This window comes from Oncorhynchus clarkii, chromosome 6 (genome assembly GCF_045791955.1).
Source record: "Oncorhynchus clarkii lewisi isolate Uvic-CL-2024 chromosome 6, UVic_Ocla_1.0, whole genome shotgun sequence".
Classification (NCBI taxonomy): domain Eukaryota; kingdom Metazoa; phylum Chordata; class Actinopteri; order Salmoniformes; family Salmonidae; genus Oncorhynchus; species Oncorhynchus clarkii.
Genome location: NC_092152.1, coordinates 37,799,730 through 37,812,308, shown reverse-complemented (window position 1 = coordinate 37,812,308; position 12,579 = coordinate 37,799,730).

Sequence of the window (12,579 nt, the reverse complement as noted above, 5' to 3'; positions counted from 1 at the left end):
GCCCCAAAACATCACTGCTCTAGAGGAGATCTGCATGGAGGAATGGGCCAAAATACCAGCAACAGTGTGTGAAAGCCTTGTGAAAACTTACAGAAAACGTTTGACCTCTGTCATTGCCAACAAAGGGTATATAACAAAGTATTGAGATAAACTTTTGTTATTGACCAAATACTTATTTTCCACCATAATTTGCAAATAAATTCATAAAAAATCCTACAATGTGATTTTCTGGATTTTTTTTTCTCATTTTGTCTGTCATAGTTGAAGTGTACCTATGATGAGGCCTCTCTCATCTTTTTAAGTGGGAGAACTTGCACAATTGGTGGCTGACTAAATACTTTTTTGCCCCACTGTATGCTCTGTTTCTATATCAGCTTGCTCTGGCCCTACCAATTTGTGCATTCTATACGGTCTACCAACCAAACACTTTCTTTTTTTATCTGGAGTTACCCTAATTGTCATTAATACTATTGGTAAACATTGTACCCAATTTCTACCTGTGCTCATGTGTGTTTTTCTTAATCGTACTTTAATCTTATCATTTATGTGTTCAATCAATCCTGCCGATTGCGGGTGATATGAACAGTGTTTCTTTTTCTATTTAATGTTCAATTTCTGCCCTATACTATCTTTTACCTGATTAGCAAAATTGTAATCTAATGTCTAAAGAGATAATCTTGACATAATTCTTTAGCTACCGTAATCGTGTCTGCCAATTAAGTTGGGAACGCTTCTACCCATTTTAATATATTTATCTATTAATGTTAAACACCGCTTCTTTCCCTCACTTCGGGATAGTTCAATGAAGTCCATTTCCAATTGTTGGAATGGATATTCTACCTGGGGGTATTCCCCCAGTGGTGTACTTACTCTACCTTGATGATTATCCTGTGCACAAATAACTTCACGTAAACTTTTAAAAAAAGTAGTTCTCCCAATAGCCACAAAGTGTTTCCTAACCTTCTCTACCATCCCCCCTGTTGACACATGGCTCTGCCCATGTGTCAATATTGCCGCATATCTAAACAGTGACTTTGGTGACTTTGGTAAGATTGGTAGACAGAAATAGGTATTTTCTGTTTTCAATTGATTAAGCAACGTGTGTGGGTCTGGTACACTTGGAGCTCTAAGTATTACACTTGATTCACTCTTTGTAAGTTACTGTAGGCTGCTTTCTTTACAGGGAATATTGGAGAATTGCACTGTGCTTAATCTCCTTCTCTAATTACACCCCCCTCTACCAATTCTTCAAAGGTGGGAGTAATCCCTTTTATGGCCTCGGGCTTTCTGTGGGGGTGACGGCCACATTCAACAGCGTCATTGTATCTCTTCCCAACAGATTAACTGGACATAACTTGGAGATAAGGACTGGAATACATGCCTGCCCTCCCGACTTCTCATGTTTTAGAACCAATGGAGCAGACAGTCTTTCAACAAACCTGATGTCCAGATGCTGAACGGACCAAAATCTTTTCCCCATTTATTCTTACTCCTTCAGGCTTAAAATATGTCCTAAATTCTTAACATAGGTTTACCATAATTAAAACGTATTCTTGCTAACTTTATAACCTTATTCACAAAAAAATATGATAATACTATAATATAAATTTTACAACCTTGTTGTGTTAAATTTCACACAAAAATATAATCTACATACAACAACAGCTAATTGCCTAAGGGAAAATAAAACTTAGCTAGGTTACTAAACATTACTTAAGCCGAAATAGTGGGAGTTTCAAAATAACCTTATAACAATCTTTTATAACCCCACCTTCACCCCAAAAATATAAATCCAAACCTCAAAGGACCGTATCCTCCCCCATTTTTATTTTAAAAAACTACTACTGGTCAAAAGATAAAACAAATTTCAAATAACATATTCAAATTAAAATCTCTACTCTGAAAAACTTCACAAATAAAACAATTATGGTTATAAGGAAGCCTATGCTTAGTCTTTCTTCACATTGATCCAAATTACAAAAATGTCTAAGAACTTCAAACTTCATCATAATTATCAATTTCACAAATTACTGTCAGAGTTTACTAGGAGTGGTGGGTTGGAGTCAGGCGCAGAGAGCAGAGGGTTCAGTAAATCATAATATTTATTCTCCGGCACAAAATGGTCACGCCAAAATAGGGGGCACAAAACAGACCAGCCCAAACACAGGACAAAACAGTCCGGAGAAAACAAACACGCAAACACATCCACAACCAACAGAGTAACAATCCCGCACAAACCTAGGCGGACCTAACAGGCTTAAATAGACATAAATCAAGAAACGAAACAGGGAACAGGTGCAACCAATAAGACAAAACGAAACAAAAAGGAAAAAGGGACCGGTGGCGTAAGAAACCTTGGCACTAAGACAAAAAGAAAACTCACCAAAACCAAAAGAAATAGTACACATAAATCAAACATAGTATTTTAAAAACACCAACAAATAGTTATACACTATGTGTTGCAAACCCTAAGGTAAAAACAAACATAAACTTGCCAGGCCTTTTCGATTTGGTAGTTTACAGCCTCAATCTCACTCACTCTCCCCAAGATTATAGCCCCAGGAAACTTTCCAAAGAGAGACAATGAAACCTCAATTTTCCAAGAAAAAACATAAAACACTTTGTCAGCACTCATTATACTACACCGATACAGAAACCCAAAAGTTAACTACAAATGAAAACTGATAACAATGATAATTCCACTGTACTCCCTCAAATCATTAATCATTAGTTTTAATCTACATCAATGTATATGTGTGCTTAATTGAATATGCGCTACCCTTAGATACAATTATCCTGGTATCATTACTAGACCAATGTCCAACAAATATGTGATAGCTTTTTCTCTATAGACTGTTCCTGTTACCCCACTACATGTAACATTTCTTTTTCTGTCGTAAATGTAGTACATTTCTCAGCGTAAGGAATCATTGATATTTAATCCCAGGCATTTAATAAAAGTGTAGACGTCTCCTTGAACGTACATACTTTAGGTGACTTCCATCCGTCCCGGAAGAAAGAATCCTACTCAAACACATCAGATAATACAATGTTTAATTAAGTGAAATCAACATCTAAAATAAACAATGAACAGTAAACAATAAACAAACCCATAACCCCTTTCCAGCTATCTAATCATCTCAACCTGTTGCATAAATTTAGTAAAACCAAACCTGTTGTTTAAAACCTCTTTGGGATAGTGGGCAGCATTTTCACTTTTGGATAAATAGCATGCCCAATTTCAACTTCCTGCTACTCATGCCAAGAATATAAGATATGCATATTATTAGTAGATTTGGATAGAAACTGTTTTAATCATGTCTGTGAGTATAACAGAATTTATTTAGCAGGCAAAACCCAGAGGACTAACCATTCAGAATTATGTATGTTCAAGGTGTTCTCATGGGGAAACAATATTTATTAGGCACTTGTTTGCAGTTCCTACCGCTTCCACTGGATGTCACCAGTCTTTGGAATTTGGTTGATGTTATTCCTTTGTGCAATGAAGAAGTACGGCCATCTTGGAAAAGGGTAACACTGTTGAGAGTTGGGCAAGACTTGAAAAGTAGCGTTAGTTTGTGATCCTCCTGTATTGAAAACAGATAGACCCGTCTTCAATTTGATCGATTATTAACAAATCTAAAACCTTTAAAAAGTTGGTGCTGTCTCATCTCCATATCTCTGTCTCTCTCTTTCTCTCTGCTCTTGCTCTCGTTTCTTGTTCTCTCTGTCTCGGTACTGTCTTTCTCCCTTATCCTTTAGAGGAGCTCTACACTCTCGGGCCAGATGTCCTGTTTTGTCACAATTAAAACACTTTCTATCGTCTGATCCTGTCCATTTTTCCCTTCTCTCTTAGGTCCCTTCCTTCTTTCCTTCTTCCCTTCTTCCATGGGCCTCAGACAGCCACACCTTAGCGGTATCTAGTCCTTCCACTTGCTGTCTTTCTATATTATCTTCACAGATTTTATGCATCTGTTTAATCATAGACTGTAATTTATCTACATTAAGAAGCCCATCAAAACCATCATTATTTCTCCATTTCAGACCATAATATACACTCCTCTTATCTTGAGATTTCATATATCTCTCATCCCCGGTGAATTCCGGGACCTCCTTTGAGGATTTACCACCCATGTTATTCAATTACTTTCCTTGTTATTATGCTTATTTTCACAATGTATGTGTGTGTTTCTATGATCTGTTATTATTCTTAATCTCACAATTTAAATGTATGTGCTTTGACTTTCTATGTGTGTTCTTTCTACTGTTATTATCCTTAACCTATGTGTGTGTACTTTTACTTTCTATGTTGATAAATACCTCCTGTTGATCTCTCCTAGGATCTTAGAATAATTATTTTTATGACTTTTGATAGATTATTAGGTCTCACACGTATACAACAATAAGCTATTTCCCAGGGGTTGTAAGGCCCTGGTTAACCAGTTGGATTTAGGGGGCGCTATTTACATTTTTGGATGAAAAACGGTCCCGTTTTAAACAAGATATTTTGTCACGAAAAGATGCTCGACTATGTATGTAATTGACAGCTTTGGAAAGAAGACACTCTGACATTTCCAAAACTGCAAAGATATTGTCTGTGAGTGCCACAGAACTGATGTTACAGGCGAAACCCAGATAAAAAACCAACCAGGAAGTGCCGCATTTTTTGAAACCGCCTCATGCCAATGACTCCTTATATGGCTGTGAATGAGCTACGAATGAGCTTACGTTTTCCACGTTTTCCCCAAGGTGTCTACATTGTGACGTCTTTTTAGGCATTTCCCTTGAAGAATGGCTGTAAGGGACCATATATGGCATGTGGTCACATGGTGTCTCCCGCAGAAAACCTTGTGTAAAATACTGAGGTAGCCATTTTTCCTTATGAGAAACCAACTGCCTCGACGGATATGTTATCGAATATATTTGTTAAAAACACCTTGAGGATGGATCCTAAACAACGTTTGCCGTGTTTCTGTCGATATTATGTAGCTAATTTTGAAAAAAGTTTGGCGTTATAGTTGTAGCATTTTTCGGTCGATTTCTCAGCCAAGCATGGTGAAGAAACGTGAGCTTTTTCGCCTACAAAAATAATATATTTGGAAAAAAGGAACATTTGCTATCTAACTGGGAGTCTCCTGAGTGAAAACACCCGAAGTTCTTCAAAGGTAAATTATTTAATTTGGTTGCTTTTCTTATTTTTGTGAAAATGTTGCCTGCTGACAGCAGAGCCTAACATAGCATTATGCCATGATAAACTTACACAAATGCTTGTCTAGCGTTGGCTGTAACGCATATTTTGAAAATCTGAGATGACAGTGTTGTTAACAAAAGGCTAAGCTTGTGTTTGAATATATTTATTTAATTTCATATGCGATTTTCATGAATAGGAAAAGTTTCTAGGGGTATTTATGTCCATTGCGTTATGCTAATGCATTTGAGGCTATGATTACGCTCCCGGATACGGGATTGCTCATCGCAAGAAGTTAACAGCCTATTTTTCCGTTGTTCCTTATGACTTTCGACTGATTAATATATCTATCTCACACGCAAGTAATTATCTTCTTATCCTCGTTGAAAACTTTCTATGTGTGTGCTTTTTACTTTCTTACTCAATTACTATAGTTTTTTTCTAATGTGTATTCTCACAATCTATGGGTGTACTCTCATTCTCCTGTGTGGTATAACTATCCCCGTTGAAAACTTATTTAAAGAGGCGATCAACAGATAATTATGTCTCACACATATACAACTATAAGCTGTTTTCCAGGGGTTGTAAAGCCCTGGTCAACAGCCTCTTTTTTTGTTGTTTGTCATGACTTTTTACTTTAACAATTTATCACATCTCACACCTTCTATATTATGTTTTCCGTCTAATATACTTTTGACCAAGACTCAATTAGGTCTCAATATTAGCTAGTTTACTTACTTAATTTATTTTGGTAATGGCCTCAACTACCCTGAGTCATTTCGGACCCAAATTTACTGACTCGAAATGTCTTACTGTGATCTGTAACCCAGTGCCGCCAACACCAACAAATATAATTTTGACTTTCTCTACATTAGATTATATGGACGGTATACCCGATACAAATCTTACTTACTGTTAGTTTTACAGTTAAAATCCTCCCTCACATTTCTCTTGACCACTGCTTTATAGGAATTTAATCCAGTCCATTCTAAATCCATTTTTAGTAAGTTTAGAATTTAACCCGAAACGAAATGAATAAAGATTACTGAACTTATCTTGCAGCTGAGAATTCAATGTAGGTTGGATCTCGTCACCGTCTCCGTTGCGTACCAGTTTGCCACTGGCCTGAAATGGACCCTCAATTTCAGAGGTCAGGTATTTGTCTAACCGAATTAATTTTCAATCGGTTAATCGGGAAAATCCCTATCTGGCATCCAGAAAAGGGTATTGAGACCCGGATGTAGTTGATGAAGACATTATCATCCATTGTTTTGCAAGTGAAGACCTATTGAAAATACATCGCCCTGTAATCATTTTGATAGATTATAAACGTTTACTAATACCTAAAGTTGGATTACAAAAGGATTTCGAAGTGTTTTGTGAAAGTTTATCGTCGACTTTTTTAATTTAAAAAAATTACGCAGCGTTTAAAAACGATGCTCTGACACAGCTTCCATACAAAGCTATTTTGGGTATATATACACATGCACGCACGACCCAATACACACACACACACACACACACACACACACACACACACACACACACACACACACACACGGCTACCGCAAAATCTTTGTTTACGTGTCGTGCTGGCATTTTGGGGGGTGCATGCTATCAGATAATAGCTTCTCATGCTTTCGCCGAAAAGCATTTTAAAAATCTGACTTCTCCTAGGTTCACAACGAGGGCTTTAATTCAATACCCTGCTTGTGAATCAAATCAAATTTTATTTGTCAGCGCATACACATGGTTAGCAGATGTTAATGCGAGTGTAGCGAAATGCTTGTGCTTCTAGTTCCGACAATGCAGTAATAACAAGTAATCTAACTAACAATTCCAAAACTACTGTCTTGTACACAGTGTAAGGGGATAAAGAATATGTACATAAGGATATATGAATGAGTGATGGTACAGAGCAGCATAGGCAAGATACAGTAGATGGTATCGAGTACAGTATGTACAAATGAGATGAGTATGTAAACAAAGTGGCATAGTTTAAAGTGGCTAGTGATACATGTATTACATAAGGATACAGTCGATGATATAGAGTACAGTCTATACGTATGCATATGAGATGAATAATGTAGGGTAAGTAACATTATATAAGGTAGCATTGTTTAAAGTGGCTAGTGATATATTTACATAATTTCCCATGGTTGTAAAACCTCTAACGGTTTTTTGTTATCTGTTTTACAACTTCACCCTGCTTGCATAGCTACAAAAGAATACAATGCCCTAGTTCTAGAATTCTAACAGAGCAACACACAATCTCAGATTATATTCTTATGATTCTAACACATTTCACACAGTTATACAATTTTGGGTGGAATCCTTTAGTCATTACCTTTAAACATTCAAATTATTATATCATAGTCAAATCATGTTAACCTCTAGCGTCGAGCAATCCCGTATCCGGGAGCGTAATCATAGCCTCAAGCTCATTACCATAACGCAACGTTTCCTATTCATGAAAATCGCAAATTAAATGAAATAAATATATTCAAACACAAGCTTAGCCTTTTGTTAACAACACTGTCATCTCAGATTTTCAAAATATGCTTTTCAACCAAAGCTACACAAGCATTTGTGTAAGAGTATTGATAGCCTAGCATAGCATTAAGCCTAGCAATCAGCAGGCAACATTTTCACAAAAACAAGAAAAGCATTCAAATAAAAAAATTTACCTTTGAAGAACTTCTGATGTTTTCAATGACGAGACTCTTAGTTAGATAGCAAATGTTCATTCATCCTCAAGGTGGTTTTCACATATCTATTCGATAATCTATCAGTGGTGGCAGTTGGCTTCTCATCAGAAGCAAACGGAAAAATACTGCAGCTGGAGATTAAGCAATAATTGCAACGGAGGACACCAAGCGACCACCTGGTAGATGTAGTCTCTTATGGTCAATCTTCCAATGATATGCCTACAAATACGTCACAATGCTGTAGACACCTTGGGGAAAACGTGGAAAACATAAGCTGACTCCTAGCTCCTTCACAGCCATATAAGGAGTCATTGGCATGAGGCGGTTTAAAAGAATGCGGCACTTCCTGATTGGATTTTTATCTCGGTTTCGCCTGTAACATCAGTTCTGTGGCACTCACAGACAATATCTTTGCAGTTTTGGAAACGTCAGTGTTTTCTTTCCAAAGCTGTCAATTATATGCATAGTCGAGCATCTTTTCATGACAAAATATCTTGTTTAAAACGAGAACGTTTTTCATCCAAAAATTTTAAGAGCGCCCCCTATATCGAAGAGGTTAAACACTTATTGCACACAGAGTGAGTTCTGCACTTATTTCAGTTTGCCATAACAAAGGGGTTGAAAACTTATTGACTTAAGATAATTCAGCTTTTCATTTGTATGAATTTTTAAAAATGTCAAAAAACCTAATTCCACCTCTAGCATGTTTAACCTCTCTAGGATATGTGGGACGCTAGCGTTCTGGACTTGGGGACTGTGAAGAGACCTCTAGTGGCACGTCTTGTGGGGTATGCATGGGTGTCCGAGCTGTGTGCCAGTAGTTCAAACAGACATCTCAGTGCAGTCAACATGTCAACAACCGTCAACAGTCAACAACCTCTCACAAATGCAAGTAGTGATGAAGTCAATCTCTCCTCCACTTTGAGCCAGGAGAGATTGACATGCATATTATTCAAGTTAGCTCTCTGTGTACATCCCAGGGCCAGCCTTGCTGCCTTGTTCTGAGCCAATTGCAATTTTCCTAAGTCCCTCTTTGTGGCACCTGACCACACGACTGAACAGTAGTCCAGGTGCGAGAAAACTAGGTCCTGTAGGACCTGCCTTGTTGATAGTGCTGCTAAGAAGGCAGAGCAGGGCTTTATAATGGACAGACTTCTTCCCATCTTAGCTACTGTTGTATCAATATGTTTTGACCATGACAGTTTACAATCCAGGGTTACTCCAAGCACTTAAGTCACCTCAACTTGCTACATTTCCACATTATTCATTACAAGATTTAGTTAAGATTTAGGGTTTAGTGAAATATTTGTCCCAAATGCAATGCTCATAGTTTTTGAAATATTTAGGTCTAATTTATTCCCTTCCATTAATGAACACCTTCTGTGTTCTGTTAGACAGGTAACTCTTTATTCACAATATAGCAGGGTGTGTAAAGCCATGACACATACGCAGACTATGATCGATAATGTCGAAAGCTGCACTGAAGTCTAACAAAACAATCCCCCCCAATCTTTTGAATCATCAATTTCTCTCAGCCAATCATCAGTCATTTGTGTAAGTACTGTGCTTGTTGAATGTCCTTCCCTATAAGCACGCTGAAAGTCTGTTGTCAATTTGTTTACTGTAAAATATCATTGTATCTGGTCAAACACCATTTTTCCCAAAAGTTTACTAAGGGTTGGTAACAGGATGATTGGTCGCCTATTTGAGCCAGTATAGGGGGCATTACTATTCTTAGGCTTATGTAGCGGAATGACTTTTGCTTCCCTCCAGGCCTGAGGGCACACACTTTCTAGCAGGCTTAAATTACTATTCTTAGGCCTATGTAGCGGAATGACTTTTGCTTCCCTCCAGGCCTGAGGGCACACACTTTCTAGTAGGCTTAAATTGAAGATATGGCAAATATGAGTGGTAATATTGTCCGCTATTATCCTCAGTCATTTTCCATGCAAGTTGTCAGACCCCAGTAGCTTGTACAGTACATGTAACAATAAAGAAAAAGCTGTAAAAACAAAGTTATTTGTGTCCAACAAAAACTATGTAATATAGATATTCCTAGGCTAACAATGAACTGCACTCAATTAAAATAATGAAATCATCTGACGGGTATGTACTGTGTAGCTAGTAAGAGCTGTGCAGATGTAAGAGAATGTGGCTCATCGGATCAATACTAGTCACTTAGTGTAACTACCATAAATCACAATAAATGTAATTTAATCAAAATGCAATAATATTGTCAGACTCGACAATCTGCATGGGTAAATAGAGTAGTATCATTTCATGCTGCTGTTGTTTGTTTTTCTCTAAGATGGTGTTGCCTGCGCTAGGATCCACTTGTATGTTCCTCTTGTGAGTAAGGATCGGGAAGTAAGAGGAGAGGAGCGAGAGAAAGGAGAGCCTGCCTAGAGGCTAGATGCTGGATGATCAGAGCTGGGAGGGAGTGTGGAGGTTGGCTCCTATGGTTGGCTCTCGTTCAGGCTTTTCTTTAAGAGTAATGATGCGTCCCAAATGGAGCCCTCTTCACTATATAGTGCACTACCTTAATTTATAAATTGTGCACTAGGGAACATAAGAAGTGCACTATAAAGGGAATAGCTTGGGTGCCATTTGGGACTGGGCCAGAGTTATTTTGAAGATTGGGGCCGAGCAGAGAACGAGCTTAGTTTCCCATTGTGGCGCTCAGCTCCCGCCTCCACATCTCTGGATCCTCCCACTGGGAAAGAACAACAGAGAGAAGAAAGAAATAAAGAATGAAAGAAAGAAAAATTAAACAAAGAAACAAAGAAAAGAAACAAAGAAAGACAATTAATAATCTTGTCTAATAGCAGAAATATCAACATTAAGAAGGAAAGAGGCTTCCTTGATTTGAATTCCTGGATCTGCACGCGAGGACTCCGAAATCTAAATCCAACAAGAGCCAGATAGAGAGTCCTCCATCCATAACCAATAAGAATAATGTGGCTTTTTTAAAGCTAGGGGAATTAGAGAGTGATTTAGAAAGCTTAGCAGTATTTTCTTAACCATGCCAATGGCTGAGATTTCATGATTTGAGGCAAAATGTGAATCACCTCTATTCTTTCCTTTATGTTATGCAGACATCATCTTTGTAATTACATACAGTAGACACATCTTTCTTCCAGGACCGTGCTGTAATAGAAATACCAAGAAGAGATTTGATTCAGAGAAATCACATATTGCTAAAATGTAAATCACAATATCATGTGTTTCTTTCCTTGTTCAGGATATTCCTTGGGTATCATAAGTATTGAACCCAATTGGATTTTTGTTGCCTTACATTTTGTTCCATTACAAAGGATTGAAATATATTTCATTGTGATTTTTGATAATTGTTCTACACAAATACTCCATAATGTCAAAGTTAAAAGGAAACAATTAAATAAGTAAATTTGATCAGGAATTAAATGTGGCTTAACAAATCACATAATAAGTTACATGGACTCACTGTGTGTAAAATAACAGTGGTTGATATGATTTTTAAATGACTACCCCTTCCTCTATCCCCATACATACAGTTGAAGTCGGAAGTTTACATACACTTAGGTTGGTGTCATGAAAACTCATTTTTCAACCACTCCACAAATTTCTTGTTAACAAACTATAGTTTTGGCAAGTCGGTTAGGACATGTACTTTGTCATTTTTCCAATAATTGTTTACAGACAGATTATTTCACTTATAATTCACTGTATCACAAATCCAGTGGGTCAGAAGTTGACATACACTAAGTTGACTGTGCCTTCAAACAGCTTGGGAAATTCCAGAAAATGATGAAACGGTTTTAGAAGCTTTTTATAGGATAATTGACATCATTTGAGTCAATTGGAGGTGTACCTGTGGATGTATTTCATGGCATACCTTCAAACTCAGTGCCTCTTTGCTTGACATCATGGGAAAATCAAAAGAAATCAGCCAAGACCTCAGAAAAAAATTGTAGACCTCCACAAGTCTGGTTCATTCTTGGGAGCAATTTCCAAACGCCTGAAGGTATCACGTTCATCTGTACAAACAATAGTACACAAGTATAAACACCATGGGACCACACAGCTGTCATACCGCTCAGGTAGGAGACGCGTTCTGTCTCCTAGAGATGAATGTACATTGGTGCGAAAAGTGCAAATCAATCCCAGAACAACAGCAAAAGACCTTGTGAAGATGCTGGAGGAAACAGGTACAAAAGTATCTATATCCACAGTAAAACGAGTCCTAAATCGCCATAACATGAAAGGCAGCTCAGCAAGGAAAAAGCCACTGCTCCAAAACCGCTATAAAAAGCGAGACTACGGTTTGCAACTGCACATGGGGACAAAGATCATACTTTTTGGAGAAATGTCCTCTGGTCTGATGAAACAAAAATATAACTGTTTGGCCATAATGACCATTGTTATGTTTGGAGGAAAAAGGGGGAAGTTTGCAAGAACCCCAACCCAACCATGAAGCACGGGGTGGCAGCATCATGTTATGGGGGTGCTTTGCTGCAGGAGGGACTGGTGCACTTCACAAAATAGATGGCATCATGAGGACGGAAAATTATGTGGATATATTGAAGCAACATCTCAAGACATCAGTCAGGAAGTTCAAGCTTGGTCACAAATGGGTCTTCCAAATGGACAACAACCCCAAGCATACTTCCAAAGTTGTGGCAAAATGGCTTAAGGATAACAAAG